Below are 9,645 nucleotides of genomic sequence, written 5' to 3'. Positions count from 1 at the left end.
AGATTGGATTTTAGGGAAAGTTAGGAAGGTCAGGCATTGGAGCAGGCTGCCCAGGGCAGTGGTGGAGCCCCATCCCTGGGGGGAGTTAAAACTGTGTGGATGTGGCACTTGGGGACGTGGGTCAGTGCTGGGGGAATGGTTGGACTCAGTGACCATAGAGGGCTTTTCCAACCTAAATGATCCTATGATTGATCCCTCGTCCTGCTGCAGACTGGAGAACTGGAGCCAAGTGGGTTGTCCTTGATGCAGCACTAATGTGAAGTGAAGAGCAGAAGTAAGCAGTGCCTCTTTCTATCGAAAACCCTTCGTTTCATGGCCTCTTTGTATGGAAAAACCTTCATTTCATGGCCTGCCTGAAGAAAACCCAAACCTCTCAGCCTATACTTCACTCCAAGCCCTCCCTTCCTGCCTGTCCCCATCCCTGCCCTCACTTCTCTCCCTCCCGGTGCTGAAGTGAAGCAACCGCACCGTAAATCTACTAAAATATTAATGCAGAAGTCTGAAGCCCTCCCCTAAAAGGCACGGCCAGAGAGAGGTCGTTTGTCTGCAGAGAGTTAAATCAATACCCTACTGAATCACTCTGCAAATTGAATGTGCAGCTCGTGGGCTCTCCCAAGCCTCACTGACTCCCTGGAGGGCAGGGAGGCCCTGCAGAGAGACCTCGACAGATCCGAGGGAGGGCCGGGAATCACCAACCATGGGAAGCTCAACAAGGGAAGTGTTGGATCCTGCCCCCGGGATGGGACAACTGTGGATGGACCGACAGACTGGGAATGTGATGCTGGAAAGTGGCCACGAGCCAGCAGTGCCCTGGCAGCCAGGAGGGCCATCCCTGTCCTGTCCAAAAATTCAGTGATTTGCCATGGCATATCTCAACAGTGTCTGACAGAAAGTTTGCCTCAGTCTGGTCTCCTACTGACACCAAATCAGCATCTGAAAAAATATTAGGGAACATGTCAAAACATCTTGTTTTCTTACAGCTCAAGTCAACAAACACATAAAAAATATACAAAAATACTTAAAGACACCAATACTTGCATATAATATTCACTGGTCTTTTTGTGGTTATTATATGTCTGTATTGTATTTTAAGTGTGACTGTTCTGGCTGGATGCAAAGCAGTGCAAAGACATGGATTATCTAGATTTTTTTCTTTTAGTTTTTGGCATTTTAGAGATACTTTTTGGACAGGTCTGACCTCAAGGCTGCCAGAGCTTGAGGAGTGTTTGGACAATGCCCTGAGGACATGGTGGGATTGCTGGAGTGTCCTGGGCAGGGCCAGGAGTTGGACTGGATGGTCTTTGTGCATCATCAACTCAGGTATTCTGTGATTCTATGCTATTGAAGAAATAAAATAGTCCAAGTCCAAAATCCTCTGAAATGGTTGTTTGGAGTGGTTTTTGGGGAAGGAGGTGAAATGTGACTTGTGCACATGAACCAGGGGCTCTGTCCTGATGGATTTACTGTCTGTACTGGGAGAGAGGGAGCTCCAGGTTCTAGTGTCATGATTGACCAGGCCTTACTTGTGCCTCGAGCTCAGTTAAGCTGGGCTTGTGGCACTGAAGGATGTGGGAGTCCCAAACTTTTCTTCTCACTTGGAGAAAGGCAGCATAACTAAAGCTTCCCAACCTCTAATTCATGGTCATTGATTCCCCACAAATAATTAGCAGAGGTGCAGAAGGCTGTTCACTTATTCCCTGATCCAAGGCTAATGGAAGTGAGGACACACTCCCTTCGGTAAGTTGGGGTCAAGCCATCAGGATCAGAGCATGGATTTAGCATCCGGAGCCATGGATCTTCTCCCCACACAACTGGATTTTGTTAGTACAGCTATTCCTCTCTCTCTCTGTGGTTCACTCTGCTGTTTGTAGTCCAGCTGTGTAAGCTCCCTCATCCCTGTTTTCTGAGGTACTTCAAAAAGGGATAGATTATTCCTCCACTGTTTTGTTGCATCAGGAGTTTTATTCCTCTGACTAGTGAGTTTGCCTTCATCTGCCTCTTGTAACAAACTCACTGCAGGGCTGAAATCTCTCCCTCGCGTCCCTGCACTAAAACCTTCCCTGAAGCACATCTTCAGACAGTGAGCCAAAAAAGTCAATTAATTGTTTATTTTTTTCAGAAAAAAAGTTCAGTTTCGTTGTCCAGCTCCTGGAAACTCAAGTGCATCCTGTTCCTGAGGATGCTGGGCTTGCAAAGGGCAGCAGAGAGGCATCTTGCACTCTCCTGTTCGTGTGGACACACTGGAGGTGAGCAAAAGGTGGGAATATAAGGGCAGTTTGCAGTGCAGAGCTGATCCAAGGAGTCTCTTAGTTCCTTCCCAAGTTTTCATTTTTTAATGGTTCAGCATCAACATTTCAGGAAGGTTGTACTAGAGTTACAGAGTATCCTGAAAATTATAGATAAACGTCACTGTTGACCCTGTGTAAGGATTTGTCACCCCCACTCTACCAAACTGAACCAGATATCCCCCCAAAAAGGCTTTTTCTGGGCTATTAATCTTTCCTAACAGGTGAAAGGTTTTGAACTGCCTTTTGCAGCCTTGGCTCAGTGCCTGTCCAGAGCCTGGAAGAGCAAAGTCAGACCTGGAGTTCTGGGAATTCCTGAACTGAGCCTCACTGCTGGGAAGGCAGAGAGGATCTGAGGCCCTGCTCATGACCATGATTTATCCAGAATCCCTTAAAATTGGTTCTAAAAACGTGTGTGTGCATAGTGGGGCAGGGTTGGAAGGTTGAGGAGCATCTGGGGGGGCTCAGCCTGGAGAAAAGGAGGCTCGGAGGGACCTGCTCTCTCCAACTGTCTTAGTGGGAAGGTGGTGCTGGGTCAATGGTTGTACTCGACAGCCTCGGTGGCCATTTCCAACCTTAACAGCTCTGATTCTGTATTGGTTCAAAAGAAAAGCGTAGATCGAGTCACAATGTGTCCCCAAGCACAGGATAATCCTTTTCCATCTCCGCTGGTCCTGGGAAGGACCGATGCTCCCTTTTAAACCTGAGACCTCTCTGGGCTGAGCTAATCTCCATGAGAAACTCGCTGCCCTGGGAAGATAACGTGGCTCAGGCATAAACCAGCTGCCTCCTCACCTACCTGGGCATCACTTGCCTTCCCAGAGCTCGGAAGTGCTCAGTCTGCATGGAGACACTTCCCTGGCAGGCACAGCCCTGCTCTCAGGAGGAGGCCTGGCAGTGCGAGTGTCTCTGCTGTCTCCTCGGATCAGGAGCTGATGAAGCAGAGCAGAGAGGAAAGCTGAGCTTGCTCACACCTGCTTTTGGGGCTGAAGCTTCCCAGGATGGACCTGAGCCCTGTATATGTTACATCCCTGTCCCATACAGCCTGTGATGAGCCCACCCATGCCCACCACAGAGGCTGTGTCTGCCTGGCAGGGGAAGAGGTGGCTGATACCAACAGGGAAAAGCCCCTTTGCCATAATCTCACACCTCCCTGGTTGCCCTAACAAAGCCAGTGCTCAGGGGAGCACAAATCCACCCTTTCCTGGGATTGCTTGGAGTTGCTTTCCTCAGTTCCTTCTTTGTTTTTCGTTCCTGAGCTGTAACACAGGCAAGAAAGGAGCTCACGCTGGGATCCCTGGAGGCAGGCAAGCTATTGTCCTAAAAACAAAGCAACTTTTCCTCACATGTACCAGCAACAATGTGAAGTGCCCCAGAGCCTTTACTTCATCCTGGACCAGGCTTCCTGATGTTTTCCAGGATGCTTGTCTGGTCTGGTTTAGCCACAAATGACAAACTACATATTCCCTCTCACCAGTCCTCAAAAAAAAGCTGGGCAGCTGCAGGTCTTGGGGCTCAGGAGCAGGATGGAGCAGGAAAGCAGGGCTGGAGCAGCAGGTTTCTGCTCAACAGGTAAGAAATGATCACACCTGGAGCACAGAGTGATGTGTGAATGGGGTGGAGGGAGATCTCTGCTCACAGACTGCACAATTTAGGAGCATAAACACCAGATGGGTTATGGAGAAATCTTGCAGGACTTCCCCCCTAACTTCACCAGCATCTTTAGAAGTTGCTGTATTTCATTCTGGGGGAGAAGAGCAGAAGGGAAGGAATGCCTGAAGTCAGCAAACAGGCTAAAGCCCCAGCAGAATGGTTTTCCACGCAGTGTCACCGATCTACCTCTGCAGTAGATACCGATCCCTCTGGAGCTCAGAGTGGTCCAAGAGGGTACACAGAGATGCCCAGGTGCAACATTCAGGAGTCTCATCCACACTGCGCTGCCATGGAGACCAGAAAATGCTGCTGGAAGCCTCCTGGGATGGTCCAGCATCAGAACTGGAAATGGATACAGAGGCTGCCAGTGCCTGCTCACGTTTTCCCAACAATCCCAAACTGAAGAGAGCTTTTTTCCTTTTCCCTAGGAGGTACTGGCACTCCTCCAAGCACAGGGGGACCAGATGGAGCAGTAACACAGCTAAAATTGGAGGGGGAGGGAGGGGGGAAGGCGAGTATCTGTTGAGGAGCTGGCTTGAAAATAGGATCATGGAAAGCAGCTGTTGCTTCAAGAAAGGGTTTTGTTGCTGATTCTAGAAAAAGACAGAACAGGGACTGATGTGAAAAATCAGCCCTGAAGACCAGATGTGTTTAGGCTGTGTTTTGGAAGGTCAGCAGGTCAAATGCAGATACTGAGGACTGTACAGAGAGGGTCTGTCTGCTGGACAGCACAACTCACTGGCTTTCTCACAGGTGGCCCTTTGGGCTGGTTTTGGGGGGCTCAGAGAGGTAGCACCTTCACCTCTGAAACCTTCAGCACTCAGGATCACAAATTCCTCCTGACACATCTTCCAACATGTTCCCGGAGCCGACTCTCCTTCCTATCAGTTCCCCGTGATGCAGATAGGGGAAGACACATCATTAGGTAACCATTTATATAAGTGGCCTGATGTTTGTGTGGTGTTGGGGCTTCACAGCCCTCAAAGCCCTGATGGCATCTTTGACCCAGGGCCATCAACCCACTCCCATCCTGGTCGAACAGCCAGCGGGGACGTTGCCTTGCCCAGTCCATATCCTTGTCCCACTGGGATGAGCAGGAGCTCTGCCTCACATTTTCCAGTCAGGACTCTGTGGATTGCTGTGGAGATGGAGGCCAGTGTGACAGGCATCAGGCAAACAACATGAGACAGTCTGTGTCCTGGGGGACTCCGTCTAAACTCGTAGAGCTGGCGCTCTGAAAGGCATCCCGGGCACAGAACTCCCATTAACACCATCAAGTGGTGCTGCTGTTCAGTGCTTTGAAAACTGATCTCACACTTAGGTCTCACACTTAGGAGTGGCTTTGAGAGGGGGGAGGTTAAAAATCAGGGAGAGCAGCATTAGGGTGCAAAGAGGCATCACAGCTCACTGAGGACAGGAAGCCTGGTGGCCTGGTTATACCACTATATTTTGGATTAGTGCCTCAGCTGCTGTCGCAGGAGCACACTAGAAATTATTTCTCTTTCTCTAATGCCCTGTTGTGTTTTATGCAGGATTTTCTGCATGGATATGAGGAACACGAGGGGACCCCCCAGCCACAATGCCAGGAGGGACTTGGGCTTAAAGCAGACCTGGAGGACATGGTTTTCCCCTTTGGGTGACCATAACAGATCACACACAGGGTGAGCAGAGCTCTAACTCACCACACGACACGTTCCTTATGTAATTGTGCTGCGCTGGCCACTGGCACAGAAGCCTGGATTTATGTTCTGGTGAATGTCTAAAACAGCGAGTGTGGGAATTTGGTCTCCTTGGTGATGAAACCAACCAATGGAAAACACAGAAAAAAAGAGAAGCTAAAACCATCCATGGACCTTGCTTTTATTTTCAGAGTGGAGGATATTTCAGAGTGAATTAGCCTGTCTTTTATCTGCTTTTATACCTGTGGCTGGATAGCAGAGGACAGCTTAATTGTTCCGTTGTTCATGATGGACAAGTATCCCTAAAAAAAGAGGACTCCAGTTTGCCATAGACAAAGAGGATCTAGAAATCAAGATAATCCAGCTCTTAGTCACCTGATTTTGTCTGACAAATGCAGCCAGTGTTGGAGGGAAGCACTCAATGCCCTCAGAGGAACCAGTTCCTTGCAAAGTTAACTGGTTTCATCGGAGATCACACTGTGATTTGACATTCCTGGGTAAACCCTTGGGGAATTCCAGAGTGGATGGCAGGCTGGGTGCAAGGACCGACCCCCAGCTGGGGCTTGGAAAGTTGGCATCCTCTGGAGCAGCTCCTTGTAGCTCCCTGAGGTCTGCCCACCATCACAAGGACAGGATGCGTGCCTGGCATGGTTCTTGCCTTCATCTGAGTCGTCCCAAAACAGGATCAGCTATCCCAGGAACACCCCTGAAGTTGAGAATTAAAACAGGATTAAAGAGCCAGGTATGTGTAATGATAGACCTTCCTTCCCCTGAGGGGAAAAGATGCCAGCACAGCCCCTGTGACTTTGGGCACCGTCCTTCTCATGCAGTCTCCCCCCCACCCCTCCCGATAACGGTGCTGGGTTTGGGTATAAAGTAACTTTTGCCCTTCCTGCAGAGCCCTGGATTAAACTCAGCATTAATAAAAATGTAGGCTGCTCATGGCATCAGAAAATGGCCACCACTGGATGTAGGAGCAACCCCTTCCAGAGCCATCTGAGCTGTTACAGCCCATGTGATCCACAGAAAAGAGGGACCTGCTCTCCTTTAAAGACATCTTGAGCCTCTCAGGGAAGAGTCAGATCTTCAGACAGTGGAAGACACCACCTCTCCAGCATGGTGCAGCGATGTAGGGTCAAGCCATGCCTGGCTTTGGGCAGTTGCAGCAGAGGGGGGATGGCAAACCCATGATTTTATGGAATGGTTGTGGTCCTTTCCCAGCACAGACTTTCCCAAATGCCAGAGAGGGGTCTTGGACATTTGTACTGTGGTTGGGAGCATCTTACTGCGAGGGTTTGGCTTCGGGGTGCTGCTGGTTGGACATGGAGGGCTTGAGAGCAAGGGGCAGGTTCTACCGCCTGCCAGGTGTAAAGTGCTTCAGCACATCTGTGACATCCTGGACATGGGTTCTCTTTGGATCTAGTGCTCTTTTAGAGGCTGCAAGAGCCAGGGAAGCTCAGTGCTTTCTGGAGGTGGCCACTGCTGGGCCCCAGGCCACCTGTGTGCCCTGGAGCGCAGCACTGTGTCCACCCCAGGCTCTCCTGCAAAACAAACACCTTGACAACACCAAACCAAAACATTTTCTCCTTCAGCTTAAGAGGCTGGAAAGAAAGATTAGGTTTTCCCAGGGGGAAAATTTCCCACACAAAATATCAGAGTCCTGTTTTCTTTCCAACTTACAAATGCTGTGACCCCCTCTCCCTAAGTTATTCTAGTAATGCCCAGGATCCTAATTAAGACTGAGCCCAGTGGCTCTTGGCATTGTGCAAACACATGAGAAGAATCCAGCCCTTCTCTAGAAAGTTTCTCATCCAGTTTGGTTTAGGCAAATGCATCCATTGAAACTCTCCTTTTCTTTTTTTTAACTTTTTCAGCAGCATCACAATGGAGTCTTTCATCTCTACGACTTGTGTGTATTCCAGTGTCGTGCCCTCTGCTTTCAAAAGCTTAGGTTTGCCTTTAATTGTGTCGAGAGCCTTTGTCTCTAAGCCTTTAGTAATGGATTTTTTTTCTCCTCTGCCAAAAGAAGAATTTTGTTTCTTTGCTGGCTTTTCTTCTAAAGCTGAAGTGACAGTTCCCCCTTCTCAGTGAGATTCACAAAGCTTATCTTTTAATTTTCAAGAGCCAAACAGAGAAGGAGGGGGAGGAATGAAACGTCATCGTGGCTTTTAAACACTGTCGCTAAGAGAGGGCTTAATGATCTAGAAATACATGTTTGCAGCATGGCTTTGGTTCAGTTACACTAAGCTGCTGCTCCTGAGGGAGACAAAGATGTAGCTGGGGGGCCAAAGCCAGTCCTTTCCTCTGGGCCTAGTCCATATAGAATCCTGGAATGGCTTGGGTTGGGCCTCAAAACTCATCCCCTTCCACCTCCTGCCATGGGCAGGGACACCTCCCACTAGCCCAGGCTGCTCCAAGCCCCGTCCAGCCTGGCCTTGGACACTTCCAGGGATGGGGCAGCAACAGCTTCTCTGGGCAACCTGTGCCAGGGCCTCACCTTCCTCACAGGGAAGAGTTTCGTCCCATATTGGTGGTAGGAAACTGAGGCAAGAGGCTGTTGGGCACTTTGCTTCCACAGAAGAAAATAACCTGTGGTCAGCTTGAGGGATGACTGGAGCCAATTGTCAAGGATTTGAAATGAATGATGGATCCCATGGTCCCCTTGCACTAAACTCAACAGTCATGTGCCTCTCGTGGCTTGCAGGGTTTGCCTTGTGGCACCAGGGAGGACAGTCCTGGGATTGCCATTGAGGCATTTCCGAAATTCCTGTCACAGTACAGGCCCTGCTTGTCTGTGGATGGGCACAATATGCTCCAGACCTCCATCCAGGGTGTCCCTGGGAGCTGGATTTGTGCTGGAAGGGGAACCAGTGCTGACACACCAGGTGGGGATACTAATGAGCCACAAGACATCCCACCCTCCTGTCAAATCCTTAATAACTTTGTTTGGCTGGTTCAACTCTTTCTTCCACTTCTCTTTCCAATGGAGGGGCTCCACGTCCAAGCCTGTGCTGTCCCCCTGGCTCGGTGGTGCTGTATCCACTCAGCTTGGTGTCCACACTTCCCGGGGTCCCAAACCACATCCATGCCCTCAGGAACGGGAGATGGGAGCCAGGGTGGGCTGGATGAGAGCCTCATCCTCCCAGCCCACTGCCTTCTGCAGTACAATATCTTCTCTGTCCTGAAAAGGCTGAAGATTTTAATCCCAAAATAGATATTTCAACAAAACCCTACCCCTTTTTTTTTTTTTTTGAAAGCATCTGAAAGATGCTGCTTTCGTTCCAGGCAGAGGGAGCTCATTCGGAAACCTCTGGAGCTGCCGTGAAATGGGATCATCGCCCGCCGGGGAGCTCCAGAGCCCACGTGAGGGCTCCCCATCCCAGCCTGGCACGTGAGGGATGCAGTGCCACTCTGGAATGTTGGGAAGTCGGCTGAAATCCTCCTGCAGCAGCACAAGGCTGGGTTTGTAGCTCTGTGATGATTCCGTGGTGGTTTCAGCGCTCAGGCTCGTGACTCCAAACCCTGACAGCAATGTCTGGCCAGTAACACACACTCCCACCGAGGCCTGGTTTTTTTGTCTCATCTTGCTGTTCGTGAGTACTGTTTGTTTAGTTATTTATTTAAATCTCCTTCTTCTCGCATCATCTCACTTTGCAGTTTGCTTCCGTTCTCCTGCACAAAGACCAGTACAAACCTCCAGACTCCAGAAGCCATTCCAGGCCCAGGCATTAAGGTTGCAAAGGGGGAATGGCTTCCCACTGCCAGAGAATAGGGTAAGGTGGGATATTGGGAAGGAATTGTTCCCTATGAGGGTGGAGAGGCCCTGACACAGGTTGCCCAGACAAGCTGTGGCTGCCCCACCCCTGGAAGTGTCCAAGGCCAGGTTGGAGCAACCTGGGCTAGTGGGAGGTGTTCCTGCCCATGGCAGAAAGTGGGACTGGATGGTCTTTGAAGTCCCTTCCAACCCAAACCATTCAATGATTCTGTGAAGATTGTTCCTCTCCACGATCATCTTTTGGTGGACTTTT

At 49.9% G+C, this 9,645-nt stretch overlaps 1 long non-coding RNA gene across 1 annotated transcript; it reads left to right on the top strand.

Moving 5' to 3' along the window:
• Nucleotides 1-1,622: 1,622 nt before the first annotated feature.
• Nucleotides 1,623-9,426, top strand: LOC116789731. The gene is made up of 3 exons (XR_004358133.1): nt 1,623-2,246; nt 5,471-6,359; nt 8,875-9,426. It is a non-coding gene; the product is annotated as an uncharacterized LOC116789731 (long non-coding RNA).
• Nucleotides 9,427-9,645: the final 219 nt, after the last annotated feature.

The sequence above is a fragment of the Chiroxiphia lanceolata genome, chromosome 7 (genome assembly GCF_009829145.1).
Source record: "Chiroxiphia lanceolata isolate bChiLan1 chromosome 7, bChiLan1.pri, whole genome shotgun sequence".
Classification (NCBI taxonomy): Eukaryota; Metazoa; Chordata; class Aves; order Passeriformes; family Pipridae; genus Chiroxiphia; species Chiroxiphia lanceolata.
Note: the sequence above shows the minus strand (reverse complement) of the source record. Positions and strands in the feature narration are given on the sequence as shown.